Below are 17,293 nucleotides of genomic sequence, written 5' to 3' on the forward strand. Positions count from 1 at the left end.
GGAACCTGATAGATGATAATAATGGTACAATTTGTGGTTATGGTTCATGTATTGTATGGTAATACAAAGTGATGAAGTCGTTAATTGTAGTACATGAACAATGAACGTGTTGATGACACAGTAGAGGTATATGAGCCATGACAACGAGGTTTAATGGTAAACTGGGTACAAATGATATCAAATTTGAAGTTGGACAATGAAAATGTGGTATTGTCCCATCAATTTATAATATAAACCGCGTCGAGCTTCCAAAGCACGTTTACACTTTGTCTCATTATAAGGCCTCAAGATTTGAAAGCACGTTAGCACGATAGTCTTACCATCACACATCGAGATTTCAAATCACGTGAAGCATGGACCTATGATTGATTGTATATATAAAGGCACCATATCACCATAGACTTTTCATAGTTGCATCAAATCAAATTGTGTAAGAAAATACAGAGAGCAAGCAAAATGAGTTTAGAGCCAATTTGTGCATACGTTTATATCAATGGTGAGATCATCCTTAGTTCAAGTGCAAATGCAATTTTCAGAAGTGATAAGACAAAATTGATACTGTTGAATCCAACAATGGCGCTGTCAGACATAATCACCACAATACAATCATCAATTAGAGATGATGATGTTACGCCTATAATTACTACACTTTGGTATCATTGCCTGTATACTAATTCAATGGTCATGTTGAGTATAGGGCAATTCAAATTATTGGTGAAGAGGGTGTTTGGTGCATGTTCGATACATTTGCAAACGTGGAAAGTGTAATATGTATGGAACTTAAAGTTGATGTTAATAATTCGTCATCACCTTCTTAAGTTAATGACCTAAGCTGGGCAGAGATGGAGTGGAAGCTGGACAATTCCATGAAATTAGAATCAACAATTTAACATATTTTGTTGTTGTATTTCTTTTAATTATTTGTTAGTCTTTATTATGTATTTTTCGTGTATCCATGCTTTTTAGGTTTTATTTTCAATTTACTTTAATAATATTATCCTAAATGCTTCAAAAACACATTAATGTGGATCTCAATAATCAGCATGGACTTGGTGAGCGATGTGGAACAGTGCGGTCAACATTCATGATGCAATGGACAGGCCATCGTCTGTGATGTGTGCAACTGCACACTATTAACTCACATGCACTGACAACCACATTAATGTGGATCTCAATAATCTATGTGGGCTCGGTGAGCGATGAGAAACAATGCGGTCAATAATCATGATGCAACAGACAGGCTGTCGTATGTGATGTGCTCATCTGCACATTGTTCACTCACATGCACTAACAACCGCATTAATGCGAATCTCAATAATCTATGTGGGCTCGATAAGCGATGCGGAACAGTGCGGTCAACAATCATGATGTAACAGACAGGTTGTCGTCTATGATGTGCGCAGCTACACACTATTCACTCATATGCACTGACTACCACATTAATGCAAATCTCAATAATCCGCGTGGGCTCGGTGCGTGATGCGGAATAATGCGGTCAACAATCATGATGCAATGAACAAACTATTGTCTATGATGTGCACAACTGCACACTGTTCATTCACATTCACTAACTCTCCTACCTAACTTTCCCACCTAACTCTCCTACCTAACCTTCCCACCTAACTTTCCTACCAAACTTTCTCACCCTATATATATTCCCACCATTTCACAACACATCACACAGAACAACATCCTCACAAAAGTAACCTTTATTCCTAACTCTCATAGTTTTCCCGCTTATATCCCCCAAACACCACCCATGGCTCCACCTAAAAAAATATCAATTGTTATTCACCACCATGGTCAGATTGCAAACAACCCGGTTCACGGATTGACGTACTTATGTGCAAACCCAATATTTCTATACGTGAGTAGGTTTATTATGTTAACACAATTGATTTGGAAAATTAACCAATGTCTCCTTACTCGAGCAACTGAAACAGACATTCAGTTGTTATATCATGTCCCTATTTCATTTCATCATGGCTAAACACGTTTTATTTCAACACAACTACACGACAACGATGATCTCAGAGGCGTGCTGGAAACAATTGTCCAAAATCAAGAATTGAATTTTGTCGAATTGTATGTTGTTACTAAGCTTATTCCTCAACCACAACCACCGTCCACAACCACAACTATCATCTCCATAACCATTACCGTATAACAAGCTGGACCTCAATGATGTCTTCATACAACAACCTTGAAACACAAGACGCATTTGACATTTATACTTTTTACACACAACTATTTTACCAAAATGGTTTTTTTTTATGTCGAACAAACCTCATTTCACCAACAAAATTGTCATCCATCACAATATTTTACAACATCACCCCATCACGACAACTACAAACACAAACATCAAACCCAAATGAACATCCCATCACTAATGAAGATCCCATTATATGATTTCACAAAGAAAACATGGATGATTTTAGTGAGCATAAGGATCAAGAGTTGTTCCATCACAACAATGACTAAAGCGATGACGAGGGTGTTGTCGTACCAACGTCACCTTCGTTGCAATATCACCAACCTAGGTGTCTAGTGGAGTTGAACCTTGACCACCTAGCACAATACATTGATCACCATCATTTTGTTCAGCAACAAGATCGTGTACAACCACCAATTGGTGTACTCGAGGTTGGCATGACCTTTGATGAAAAAGCACAATGTATTCGAGCAGTCAATGAATATCACATCAGAAATCATTTTGACTGCAAAAAAAATATATTTTAACCATAGAAGGCTAAACTTTGTGTGTAAATCCCATGAAAATGGTTGCACATGGAGCTTAGGCGCATGCAATTCAAAGACACATAAGAAATGGATTATCAAGAGTATTAGAGGTCATTAAACTTGTCTCGTGCTAATTCTTAGATAGGATCATAGGCAACTCGACAAACACGCCATAGCGCAGATCATTCAACCCATTGTTAAAATGAACCTAACAGTCTCCATCAAAACGTTTATGAATTATACTCCATCCTACAAAAAGACATGGTTAGCAAAGCAAAGAGCGTTGGAGATGATTCATGGAAGTTGGGAAGAATTATATGCCAAGCTACCAAAAGTTTTGGGAGCTTTGCAATCTTGTGTTCTCGGGACTATGGTCGCTGCTCAAACAGGTTTGAAGAGGGAGAAATGGTACCTAACAAAAAAAAAATCTTAAACGTATGTTTTGGTCATTCGATCCATGCATTAATGGGTTTGCATATTGCAAACCCATCGTACAAGTATATGGTACATGCTTTATGGGAAGTATATTAGCACATTATTGATAGCTACAACATAAGACGGTGCTAATCATATCTTCCCGATTGCCTACGCCAGACAACTTTAGTGTGGGGGTTCTTCCTAAAGAATTTGAGAAGACATGTTACTTCACAAAGTAACATTTCTCTCATTTCAGATAGACAACCCTCGATTATAAGTGCCTACTAAAAATGAAGTAACTCATGGGTTGGGGACATATCCCACTTCTTCTGCCTGCACCATGTTGCACAAAATTTCCTTCGCGATAACCCAAATTGCAAACATTTGAAGAAACCACTCTTGCATGCTGGTGAGAATCTTTAATATTTTATTTTTTTCGTTAAACTATATTGTAATTCAAATTTCATAATGTATTAAATTGATTGAATATTTACAGGGTACACATACATGGAGAAGATGCACTGGTGGCATCTTGGGGATATTCGTGCGAATAAGCCAAGTGCACCTGAATGGCTTGATCAATTACCCAAAAAAAATTTGGGTACAATGCTTCGACGAGGGGAAATGTTGGGGACATATGACTACAAATTTGTCTAAGTTGGTAAATTCCATGTTCAAAAGTATAATGTATTTGCTTGTGTCATTGTTGGTTGAGGAGATGTACTTCAAGACCACAAAATTTTTTGCTATTAAAGGTTGACAAACCCAGATAATGATCAACTCCAACTTGCAGTATTCCAAAGTCCTATCCAAGGCAATGAATATCGGTTAGTAGGAATCAATTATGGAAATTGTTAACGAATTTGACATACTCAACCACACATTTTTTGTAACAGAGACCCAAGCCCCACTTGACATGATCTAAGCTTGCTTGAGAAGCTACTATGGAGGAGAGATCTTTGAGCTTCAATAAGGTCCTTCAATGGTGATTTTTAGCCATGGAGTTACAACGAAAGATAAAAGAGAAGAGGTGAAAGGAGGCACCATCCACTAGAAAATAAGCCATGGAAGGAGAAGCTTCACCACCAAGAGAGTGCCTAGGATAAGAAGCTTAGAGAAGAAGCTTCAATAAAGGAAGAGAATAAGAGAGAGTGGCGTGGAAATTGAAGGAGAATAGGGAGAGAAGTTCAACTTTGAAGTGTGTCTCACAAGTTTCTCATCCATAAAAGTTATGACAAGTGTTACACATGTTTCTATTTATAGCCTAGCACATGGGAAACTTCCTTGAGAAGCAAGGAAGGTAGCTTCCTTGGGAAACTAGATGGGGGCTACTCACACCCTTCCAACAGCTAAGCTCAACCCATGCCAAAATACATGAAAATACAATGGAAAGCTTCCTTGAGAAGCAAGGAAAGTAGCTTCCTTGGGAAGCTAGAGGGGGGCTACTCACACCCCTCCAATAGCTAAACTCACCCCATCTCAAAATACATGAAAATACAAAAAAAGTCCCTACTACAAAGACTACTCAAAATGTCCTGAAATACAAGGTTAAAACCCTATACTACTAGGGTACCCTTAATTTGTAGGGTAGGGTGCCTTAATTTGCAGGGTAGGGTGCCCTTAATTTGTAGGGTACCCTACAAACCTAAAAATAGCCAAAATACAAGGCCCAAAAGAAGGAAAACCTATTCTATTATTTACAAAGATAAGTGGGCTCATACTTAGTCCATGGACCCCAATTCTACCTTAAGGTTCATGAGAACCCAAGGACCTTCTCCTGCATCTCTGGCCCAATCTTCTTAGAGTCTTCTATCCAATGCCCATGGGGGGTAGGATTGCATCATCCCCTCCCCCTTGAAAAAGATTTGACCTTAAATCCAGAGGTTCTTGAAAATCTGGGCTTATTCCCTCAACACCTTGTAAAATGAATAAAAACATATATATCAGTAGTGTTGGGTATGTTAGAGTAGGGTGAGGTCTGAAATCCCCTTTCCTGGGCATCTTCCCATGAGAGAACATGGTTCCTCACCAACTCAAAGAGTGGTGCTACAAGTATAGAAAAATATAGGACAAACCTTTAGTAAAAGTTTGTTAAGTCATGGAAGTCCTAAATTTCCTTTATACTTGGTGGTGTGGGCCACTCAGGAATGACCTTTATTCTCTTAGGGTCTGTGGGAACCCCTTGATCACTATTTAAAAAATTAAGGAAAATAATGCAATAAAACATACCTTCTTTTGTATTTTCATATTGATTAATCTTACCAAAATGTACGACAAACCTAAGGTGTCCCATATGAGCACCTAGGTTTGTATTGAAACCAAAAATAACAACAAACCTACCTAATGAGTCCCTATGTATGCGATTCACGAAGATGTTGGATGCGTGGGTGATTTTACAAAAGAGGGTTGCACCACTCAACACATTCATCGTACCACTTATCATAGGGATTTGGTGCCTCATAATACCTATTTTGGACACCAAATCCTCATCCAACCACTCCTTTACTTGAGGAATAACCTCACGCTCATGAGGTATGGTAGTGATAACAATTGTTTTTTTACTAAGGACAAGATGTGAATGTTTTCTAAGAAGGGAAATTTTTTTAATGTTTGTGTTTATTGCAAAATGACTTTCCTTCTTAGCTAACCTCTTGGAGGAGACACTTACCTCCTTACACTCCTCCTTAACTATTAAAGTTTGTTCTTCTTTTCTCTTTCTATTCTTTTCCTCATCCCATTTGAGTTTTATTTCTACTTGGTCCTTAGCTACTTGTGAAGGTGTTTGAGGATGCAACATAAACTTTCTTCCAAGGTGGGTGAGGGTTATCTCATTAGTTAGGCCATTATAGATGATTTTCCTATCATATTGCCATGGCCTACCTAAGAAAAGGTGTCCTACCTCCATAGGAACTACATCACAATCCACTTCATCCTTATATGTTCCAATGGAGAAGGGAACTTTCACTTGTTGATTGACTATCATCTCCCCTTGGTCATTGAGTCATTGAAGTTTGTAAGGCTTTGGATGCGGAGTGATAGCAAGGCTCAACTTAGAGACTAATCTTGTGCTGCAACAATTGCAACATGAACCACTATCTACAGTGAGAGAGCATGTATTATAAAAAAAATTACACCTTGTGTGAAAAATATTCTCTCTTTGAGATTGGGTCAAGTCACAAGATTGGCCTCCGAGAAGCCTTCTGACCATTAAAAGGTCCCCTTCTTCTTGGAGGTAGATTTCTTTACTAGATTCTTCCCCTTTTGCTTCTTCACTTTCACTAGAGGAAGGTGAAGTATTAGCCTCATCTTGGCTACTATAAATTTCTTGGCCTCTCATAGTCATGGTTTTCTTGGTGGGGCATTGAGAAGCAATGTGTCCTCTTCCAAGACATTTAAAGCACTTTATAGAGCTAGTATTCTCTTGCATACTTGCCTTAGGGGGTTACTTTTCTATTGTCTTCCCCTTATCATCTTTTGGCTTAGAAGGTGTAGCCCCTAAGATGCCTTGACCTTGGTCTTTCTTTGGATAAGAGTGAGAGCCATAATATTTTAAAGTAGGCTTCCTTTTAAGTTGTTGCTTTACCCTTATGCAAAGTTGGACTAGGTCATCTAGGCCCCTATATGGAAGGAGCTCAACCTTGTCCCTCACTTCCATATTAAGTCTACTAAGGAACCTAGCAATACTTGTTCTTTCCTCGTCCCTAAGCCCAACACTCAAAAGGAGTAGTTCCATTTGTTGTTGTTAGTTGGTGAAAACGACTAACTTTTGTGTATAAAACTTGTGCATATTGTATCAAACTTCTCCAATTTATAGTTGTTTTATAATATTATAAGTACTTTATGTTAAATATAGGTAATAAATAATTTATACTTTTGTTTTGTGTGTTTAATAATCAATTTCTCTCAATTTCAGGTTAATTAGGCAAATTGGCAAAAGTGTTGTTTTCACCCTGTTGGCTTAGCAAGCATTCGCTAAGCGCAATATTCAGTGGCTAAGCGCGAGGAAGAATCCAGAAGAAGATGAGCTATCAAGTTCGCTAAGCACATCGCTCCAGGTCATCAAGCGCACCGCTTCAGCTCATCTGCTAAGCGAAACAAACGCACTAAGCCAAAATCCACTTATGCGCGCTAAGCGATCCAGATCTGTGCTAATCGCATGAGCACGAACAAGGCCCCCTATTTAAGCCTGAAATCAGATTTGCAAAGGGAGTTTGGCATTTTTCTTGAAGAAGCCTCTGCATGCACGAGAGTCTAGCCTTGGCTTGAAGCTTTTGCATGTTTAGGAAGTTCTAGAGAGAGAAAGGTCCAAGTTCCAAAGAGTTCTGAGAGATTTTGCTGTGTGAAGATCTGCAGAGACGCGAGTTTGAAGCGGAAGCCATTCTGAGAGCTTGAGATGAGTTTGTGAGTGATTGTGAGATCCTAGAGGTGAAGGAGACATCCTCACCACTTGTGTTTTTGCAGTCTTTCATCTTGTTCTTCCCTTTGTTGTAAAGGAGGTTTCCGGACTATGGAAAGCTAAATCCTCTGTTGGATCTTCCCTGTAGGTACCTGATGTAAATATATTTCTATCTATGAAATGATGTTTTGTGTGTTCTCCGTGCTATATACTTTTCATTCCAGTGTGCTTTTACCTTGATCGCGTAGATGCATGCTTTGTTAGGGTCATTCAACAGTGGAAACTGGCCTGATTCTAAATTCCTTAATAGTACGGGACTAAGTTGTTGTGCTATCAAGAGGGATTGGGGTACAAGAACTTAGTTGTGTATGTGTGTCTTAATGCGGTCTTGGTTAAGTTTAGTCTTACAAGAGGGATCTACGGACGAGGCTTGATCAGGACTAGGCTAGGCTATCATGAGGAATCAGGTTTTAGCAGTCCAGGAGACAACATAGGAACGCATGAGCATTGTTAAATAGAGAACATCCTTTTTAGAATCAGGAACCTATGAGAAAGACCAATGCTTTCTCTACTTGTTTTTACACAATATTTCTCTTGCGTGATTTTCTTTCTTTTTGCCTAGATAGTTTGAATACCTGTTCATAACCACAGTCATATTTTCATACCAGACGCCTATTTATCGAAATAGCTTGCCAGATAACACAAGTTCCCCGAGAGTTCGATACTCAATTCTTACCGTTTTATACTACTTGTGCGATCCGGTATACTTGCCGGTTGTGAACAAGTTTTTGGCGCCGTTGCCGGGGAACTTCTTTTTTATTTGGAAAGTTAGCTCATTTTTTAGGTGTCTATTCTTTATTTGATATTCTTTTATTGTTTTTGTGAATTTTTGTTTCTGTTTATGTTTGTTTTTCTCTTCACTTGATGACTGCTGCTCTTGTTAATGCTTTGTATACATAGCAAATCTTCTGCAGATGATTTAGTTCCATGAGATTTGGAGCTTTTTAAGGGGTGAAATGAATATCTTGACGGCACACGATTAAGAGTGGGAACAGGAGTTAAGTCCTTACAATCAATATGAAGAAGAAAGAACTCCTAATCTTGAAAGTGTGTTTCAGGAATTCATGGCATACCATGCCAGCTCAAAATCTAATCAAAACTCAATGAAAAATCATGAAATTCATTTTGGTATGAGCTACTCAATAGAAAACTTTCATGGGGGACCAAAGTTACAACCTTACCATCAAAATGAAGCAGAAAGAGGATCCAATCTGGATAAATTGTTGATGCAATTCATGGAAACAACTAAATCAACTCAACAAGCACTCCGAAGTGTAGAAATCCAGGTTGGTGAGCTGGCAGAAGCAGTGACTCAATTTATGGTCAGACAAGAAAAATCCTTTGTAGAGGTTGAAGCTCAAAAGAAAAGCCCTGTAAAAGAGCGTGAGTCAAGAGAAAAAGATGAGGAGAAAGATGAGGAACAAGCACAAAAACAATGGGAGAAGTACTTAACAGTAGAAAATCAACAAGAAAATATTCTCCAAGGTTGAGCTAAGCTAACTTCAATTTGATCTGAATTCAGCTAAGCTTCAGCCTGATCGCTAAGCGACAGCTTATCCGTGGCTAAGCGGGACCTATTGTCGCCAACCGCAATTCCTTATGGCCTTAATTGAGGTCCATGACGCTAAGCGCCAGTCATGGCAGCTAAGCAAGCTTCTTTGCGACAATATGAGTGCTAAGCGAGTACCTCTCAGCTAAGCGCGTGCTCCTCTGTACTTAAGATGCATCATTTTAGCTAAGCTGGCCAGAGCCAGGCTTAGCGAGAATTGCAGCTTTTCTAATACAGACCTCGCTAAGCGGACTTACTCTCGCGCTAAGTCGAGTTTCTGTTCAAAAAATAAATAAATAAAATATTTTTTTTGTTTTAGAATTTGAAACGTCGGCTAAGCGCACATGTTCACTAAGCGAGCCTAGTTGAGAAACCAAACGTCTCTCTTGCTCGCTTAGCGCAACGGTCCACTAAGCGAAGGTATTGAAAAATTGCTTAAGTGAGCGTAACAACAGTTACACTCACATTTGCCAGATTACAGAAACCTCACCTCTGCATTCTCTCTCTCCAAAAATTTGCACATTTTGCATATGTACTCTCTTTGTGCATTTTCGACTTTGAAGCATCAATCATACACCATCCAAGTAAGTTCCTTGATTCTTTTTCTCTTTTTCTTGTCTTAACTTTAGGGTAGAAGACTTTAACTGTAGCTTTAGATTTTTAGGGTTTTAGGTTTTGTTAGAATTAGGTTAAGATTAGGGTTATGTAAGCTTGTATACTGAATTGAGTATGGCGCACACATTGCATGTCTGATATGCCTTTTAGAGGCTTGAAAAGTGCGAGAAAACGAGATGTGTTTTCTGCGTTTTCTGGAAAACGTGATGAACTCGCTAAGCAAGCATTCGACGCTAAGCGAGTTCATCAATACTCATTGTCTATAAGCATTATCTGAAGAACTCGCTACGCGCGCTTACTGCGCTAAGGAAGTTCATCTTTTGAGGATGAACACTTATCCTCTTGTTGAATCGCTAAGCCCAGGTAACTTAACCATTTTTTTTGTGATAGTCGTGCACTAAGCCGAGCATTCTTGAGCCAAGTGCAATTGGTTGCGGCATCCGCTGAGCTAAGCGAGCTTCACTCGCTAAGCTCCCAACACTTAGTGAAATTTTTGCTCAGTTTAGTGCCGCTAAGCGCAGCTTATCCTTGGCTAAGCACAAATCCATGCGGCTAACCTTAGGCTTAGCGGGCTCCTTGCCAGCTAAGCCAACTTTGCAGACACTATAACTTAGCATTTTCCGCTAAGCGGCACTCCTGTGTCGCTAAGCCTAGTGTCGTTTTTTGTGAAGCCCGCTAAGCGACCCATGTCTCGCTAAGAGGGTGTGTGCCTTTTATGAAGGCCCGCTAAGCGAATTTTGTCTCGCTAAGCGGCCAGTGTCTTTTTTAGTTTTATTTCTCAGTTTTGAAAATTTTGAATAACTGTGTCCTGATTAATTGTTTGGTTCTCTATATGCAGATGGCCTCTAAGAAACATAAGAATAGTGATTCTAGACCACAGGATCAGAATGATAACTGGAGATTTCAATCAGAGGAAGCCTAGAACCGATATATCGATAATATTTTAGACCGAAGGATCCTTCCAGAAAGGAATGTGGAACTTTATCATTCTGAATTTGACTAGTTTAAAATAGAATTGGAGAGGCGAAACCTGCACAAATGTTTTGCCAACCTTCAGGAAGGAAGCATAGATGTGACAGTGGTTAAGGAATTTTATGCCAATCTCTATAGTCCAGCAGATCAAGCTCCTAAATATGCTAAAATAAGAGGCCATTTAATCAAGATAGATGCAGGCAGCTTAAATGAGTTCCTCCAGACTCCAGTGTTATTAGAGGAGGGGGAATCTTTACCCACTTATTCTAGATTTTGCAAACTAAGGTCTGATCCCAGAGAGATGGAGGATAGACTGTGCATTTCAGGCAAGGGCTTTATTCTAAACACAGAGGGCCAACCATGGAAGCTCCTCAGAAAAGATCTTACCACCCTGGCTCAGAGATGAAGCGTCTTCTCATACTCAAACCTAGCTCCTACCTCCTGCACTTCAAATTTGAACACAGATAGAGCTAGGTTGGTCTATGGCTTAATCACAAGGATGGACATGAACATTGGCGGTTTGATCTCTGGACAAATGACCATGATCGCTCAGTCCAACTCTTCTCAATTAGGCTTCCCAGCTTTAATCACAACCTTGTGTAGATCGAGGGGAGTGGGATCTGATGCCCTTACCTCCTATGAAAACCTAAGAACGGCCATTGACTTAGCTTATATCATAAGGAACTGTTGGAATGCAAATGACCAAACAATTAATTTTCCAGAGACAAGGAAGACCAAGCTTAGAGCAGTTGATATTCCCTCTTCCTTTACACCAATAGCTGGCATCCCTGCATCTTCTACTTCAGCCCCACATCCAGCTTTAGCAGACTTGTCTGCCCAGAGCTCTCAGACTTCAGATGCCAAATTGCAAAGCTTGTTTGAAGGACAAATTCTCATTATACAAAGTTTGCAGGAACTAGTTCAGCAAAGACCAATTATGAGTATAGAGCAATTCGTTGAGAAGGTGGCCTGGCCAGGAGCCCGACCTTCTTTTGTGGGGGATAATGAAAGTTTTACAGCCCAGACACCTCAACAGCATGAGCTAGAACCAGGAAATGATCACTCATATGAAGCCACCATCGCTGGAGCTGTTGATTGTAAAAAAAGAAGATTAGAGACGAGATCCAATGAGGTTGCTCATCATGGACCAGTGCCAGCGTCAGCTGATGCACTAGTTCCAGGAGTGGATCCATCTTCACCTCAGCACGCAGCAGACTCTTCCATTCCTGTTTTAGAGATACATGAGGGCCAGACCATACCAGTTCTGCCTTTGGACACTTTTCCTCCAGCTACTCCAGTATGACATCTAACAGATGAGAAGAATGTTCAGATACAAGACAATCAGGACCAGTCACAAGAATTTTAATTCCTGATGACACTTTTTGCTTTTTGATTTATTCTGATTATAATTTTGGTTTTCGTACAATATTTCCTTTATATTTATATACACTGCTAGTTTCTTTATGGGTAGTTAGTTTGCTTATTCTGAAGTATTTTGAACAGTTTAACTTATTTTGATGACATGGCAGTGAAGCACTTTTATTGACTTATGAATATGGGTGTATGCTTTTATTTTGAATTGAATGCATGATTGTGATGGAGTTTGTGTTTCTTATCATGAGTTTGAGCAAGTGTGTATGTTAGACAAAGAAAGAACAAGAATGTGAACTTGCATTTAGAATTTTTAGTCAGTAGACATATTGATTGTGAAAGAAAATCTTGAACCAAAAACCGGTGAAAGTGTGACCTTAAACTGTGAGTGAACGTCTAGCTGTGAGTAATAATCTTGGCATGAATCTCTGAATTTTAGAATGAAATGTATAAATGAGGACATGATGAAGGCCATGATTGTACATACACAAGCTCTTTTGACCAAACAACTTACCTTAAATGATAATTGCATCCTTTGCTCCCTTTTTGAGCTGAATGATATTGTAAAAAATTTGAACCCTGAACTTAAATAAACATCTCCTAATACCTTGCTTTGATTCTAGGAGAGCATAAGGTTCAAGACAATTTACTCTAAATTTGGGGGAGGGAAGTCAATTCGAATGAAAAGAAAAAGGTTAAGCATTAGCACACACAACAAATAAGTTGTTTGTTAAAAAAAAAAAGAATAAGTGTGTTGTTTCAATAAGGTCAAAAGTAACTTGAGAAAAAAAATAGTGAGAAGGCTACGTGTATAATACAAGAAAAGATCATTGGGATAAGTCTAGGATTTATGCTCTCTTAGAATCTAAACCATTGAATCCTAGAAAAACCAATGAATTTTTGTAGCCAAACCTCACTACAAGCATGAGAAAGTCCTTCTGATTTTGTTTATACATTTCTGACTTGATGGCATGAGATGAAATGCAAAGATTGGACCTCCTGTTAGTTGTTATCAATGAATAGCTTAAACACTTGTGTTTGAGTGAAACAGTAGCCATGAGACTGTGGTTTGAGCTACTTTCCTTGATATTTATCTTATGATTAACTTCATCTAATTGTATCGTTCACATTTTGTTCTCCTATTTGTCTAGTTGCATATTCTGTGAAAACAAGTGATAGGTACACATTGCTTCATCTTTCTCATCATGCAATCAATAAATTTTGATGCATACACCTTTGTACATAAGCATTGCATGTTTTACCACTTGAGGACAAGTGAGTTGTTCTCTTTTGCTTGAGGACAAGCAAAACTGTAAATTTGGGGGAGTTGTTAGTCGGTGAAAATGACTAACTTTTGTGTATAAAACATGTGTATATTGTATCAAACTTCTCCAATTTATAGTTGTTTTATAATATTATAAGTACTTTATGTTAAATATAGGTAATAGATAATTTATACTTTTGTTTTGTGTGTATAATAATCAATTTCTCTCAATTTCAGGTTAATTAGGCAAATTGGCAAAATCTGCTGGCTCAGCGAGCATTCGCTAAGTGCGACATTCAGTGGCTAAGCGCGAGGAGTCTTCTCCTGAGTAGGGCCTTCTCATACATCTCTGGCCCAATCTTCTTGGAGTCTTCTATCCAATGCCCTTGGGGGTATGATTGCATCATGAAACAACTAGACCACTTAGAAGGTTTAGGGTCATGTTACAATCCCAAAGTAGTCATTGTGCTGAATATTAGGCAAAATACAAATTAATGTGGCAAGAATATGAAGGAGATCAGTGGAGTCCTGATCCAAGGAGAAGGAGGAGTGCAAAGGGTCATCCAATTTCAAATCACATTCCCACTGAAATGGACGAAGAAATTGAACGGGATACCAAAAAAAATGTGGAATCTATTGGCAACAAGGCCATAACAAAAAAAATTGTCCCAATACACCTTCATCTTCAACTTTTCCTTAGGCATATATTATTGTTCATGTATTTTATTTATGATGTAATGTATTCTGGTATAAATAAATTGTTAAACAAAAAATATTATCATTTTTAAAAAAATTAAATAGTAAAACAAAAAATATATTTAATAAAATAATAATATTAAAAAAGTAATTATTTAAAAAAATCAAAAGTTCAGAAGTCGAGTTCGCCAACCCCAACTTCTTAACTTTGAAGTCGGGCTCCCCAACCCTGACTGTTCTTCTCACTTAAAAACTAGTGTAGTTGGGGGAAATAGTTTTAAAATAGGTGTAATTGGGGAATATTGAGGATAGATAGGGTGTAGTATGGGAAAAAACCTTAAATGGACTATGTAGGTGACATGTGTTTAACTTGTTGCAGCTTTAAGTGAGAGATAAAAAGTAATTGATGTTTTTTCACACTTGGGGAATGTAAAAGGAAATTTAGGGAACATAAAATGCAGGGTAGTAGTTGAGAGAGAAAAAGTGAGACAACTGTTTAAGACTTTGGAGAACTAAAACATAAAGGTGAAGTCAAAATTTAAAGTGACCATCTTTATTTTGAAGCAGTCCAGTCTGGGTAGCCACATCGACAATACTGGATTGATGATGTAAGCACCGGTATGATAGCATGATCGATCCAATTATACAATTGACTTGGTATTGTCTCCAGTCCAACCGGTCTGACTGGCCAGGCTAGTCTAATTTTAATAACATTGGTAAAAAGTGTGAGTTTTACAAAAAATATAAATATAATTTTTTTTCTCCAATATCTTTTCTCTTCTTCGTTCCAAACACAACCTAAGGAAATATTTGATAGAGCGAAAAGAAATGAAAAGAAATAGAATTAAGAAAAAAGTTTTACATTAGAGTAAAATATAAAAGCGTGAAACCCATATTAAAATTTAGAATTTTCCTCTCATTTATTTCCTTCTTTCCGCACAAGTGAATGTTTCCTAAGAGAATTATTATTCATTGGTTTAATTAATTAATTGTTGAGTCTCTCATTTATTTTCAAATTTTAAATTTTAGTCCTTCAAAAAAATTTCAACAATTTTTAATTTTCTTAGAATCAATCTATTGGATGTCACGTGACACCACACAAAGGAGTCACATGACACCTATAAATTTGGAGGTGCCATGTGTTAACTTTACTTTTGGCGCTGAGCGAGTCACCTCCTCATGTTGGAATTGTGCTGAGCGCATTGGTCTCGCTTAGTGAATTTCCTCTCAGGTTGGTAATTGCGCTGAGCGTGTTGGTCTCGCTTAGCGAATTTCATCTCGGGTTGGGAATTGCGCTTAGTGCTCTCATCTCGCTAAGCGAATTTCCCTTTTGGGTTGAGAATGGCACGTAGTGCGCTTGTCTCGCTAAGCGAGCTATCCAAAAATATAATATGGAAAATCCTAACAGTTAAAACGTGAAAGCGTGAGTCATGAACCTAAAGTTCAAGTTTGAAGGTGATCCAACGGTTAACGAGTCTGGGATTGCAGTTTTATTGAAACAGGTTGGGGTAAAACTTGAAATCTCACAATTTCAACATAGGTCAATCAAACTCCACATAACCTAACATCCACATGAAGCAATCACACATAGATAATTCACACAACACCTTAACTCATCCAAATCAATCAAATAATCAAATAACACAAGAAATGCATTAAATATTGATTTTTAGTTATCGAAATTTCAGGGTGTTACACTTAATTGTATATTCACTCTTTGAGTGTTAAGAATACTTGTATTCATTCAAACATTTGTTTGTGAAATCCAAGACTGACTTATTGTTAAAGAATACTTGGGTTCTTAGATTCAGGGGTAGTCTAAGAAGATACCAGAAGTGGTGTTAAGAATACTTGTAAAGCCAGGAGTGGCGGGTTAGAATACTTGTTTTGTAATTAGTTTTGAATAGTGAAACCCTTTAATAAAAGAGAAATGGATGTAGCTCAGGTTGAGCGAACCAGGATAAACCAAGTGTTTCCACTTCTCTCCATAAAGGTTTATTTATTTTCTAATATCACTTTACATCAAGTGTTTATTTGAGAAACTACTTTAAGAACCTTTTATCTGTCATTGGATGATCATATTGTTCTTCATTACATATTTGTTTCATCCTTATTTGGATGACCAATGTTTTGCATAGTGTTATCTATATTATTCTTCATATCGCGAAAAGTTTATATCTTTGATATACACATTGTTCAAGCCCCCCCCCCCCCGGTTCTAGTGTGTTTCTCGTAGTTTTAGAGAAAATGAAAAATAAGTGAAGAACGAAAGTTACTATGCTCCAAGAGGTCAGATAAACAAGCTTTGGTAAACTTTCATGGTATAAAATTGATAATTGATACATTGATTCTTGCCCGAATTGATCCATGTGTGGTTACAAAAATTGGATGCCATAGTGTTATTGTGAGATCTTGCGTGAAATTGATTTAGAGGCTTTGTCATTTAGTTTTTGTCTAATATAAACATTACATATATAGATATATCTTGAATTTATTATATGTATATATGTCACGAATCCAATAGTTATGTGATTCCAAGTCCCATTGGTATGTATTGACTTTATATTATAATTATTCTTTAATTATGTGTATGTTTATATTCTTATTTATATATAGCTATGATAAATTGTGTTGTGGTATTAATTGATAATTATCACATTGTAACATTGTCAAGGTATGAACGTGAGAATTGTTATTAAGACTTAGTGTTTGAGAATTAAATTGATAGATATGATATTACATATTTCTTTATTATTGTAAGAGTCGATCATTACCTTATGGGAAAGAATGATGATATACATTCTATTTCGGGAATAGGATAAGAGATATTACCATCTGGGATGGAATATCATTATCTAAATTATCTACATCTAGGACACGATACTTATTTATTGATAATATCCATATTTGGGATGAGATATTAAATACCTCCACATTGGAAGGTTTCCAAAACTTAATATAAATTTAACTAACTATTGTTGTGGAAAAGGGGACCCTAGGGTAGGTGTGTTTGTTAGGGATTTGAAAGAGGGCAAGCACTTTGTAAGGTGGGTCAGGATGTGAGAAAGAAAGTTTGCGGGAGCATTAGTAGCAACATTAAGCTCGTCATGGTCCCCCACAAGAGCAACCTCCACGAGAGCAAAACCCGCATCACTTTCATCTTCACACCCTCTTTTGGCAATGATGAAGGCCAACATTTTGGCTATGTTGA

The sequence above is a fragment of the Glycine max genome, chromosome 10, assembly GCF_000004515.6.
Source record: "Glycine max cultivar Williams 82 chromosome 10, Glycine_max_v4.0, whole genome shotgun sequence".
In the NCBI taxonomy this organism is placed as follows: Eukaryota; Viridiplantae; Streptophyta; class Magnoliopsida; order Fabales; family Fabaceae; genus Glycine; species Glycine max.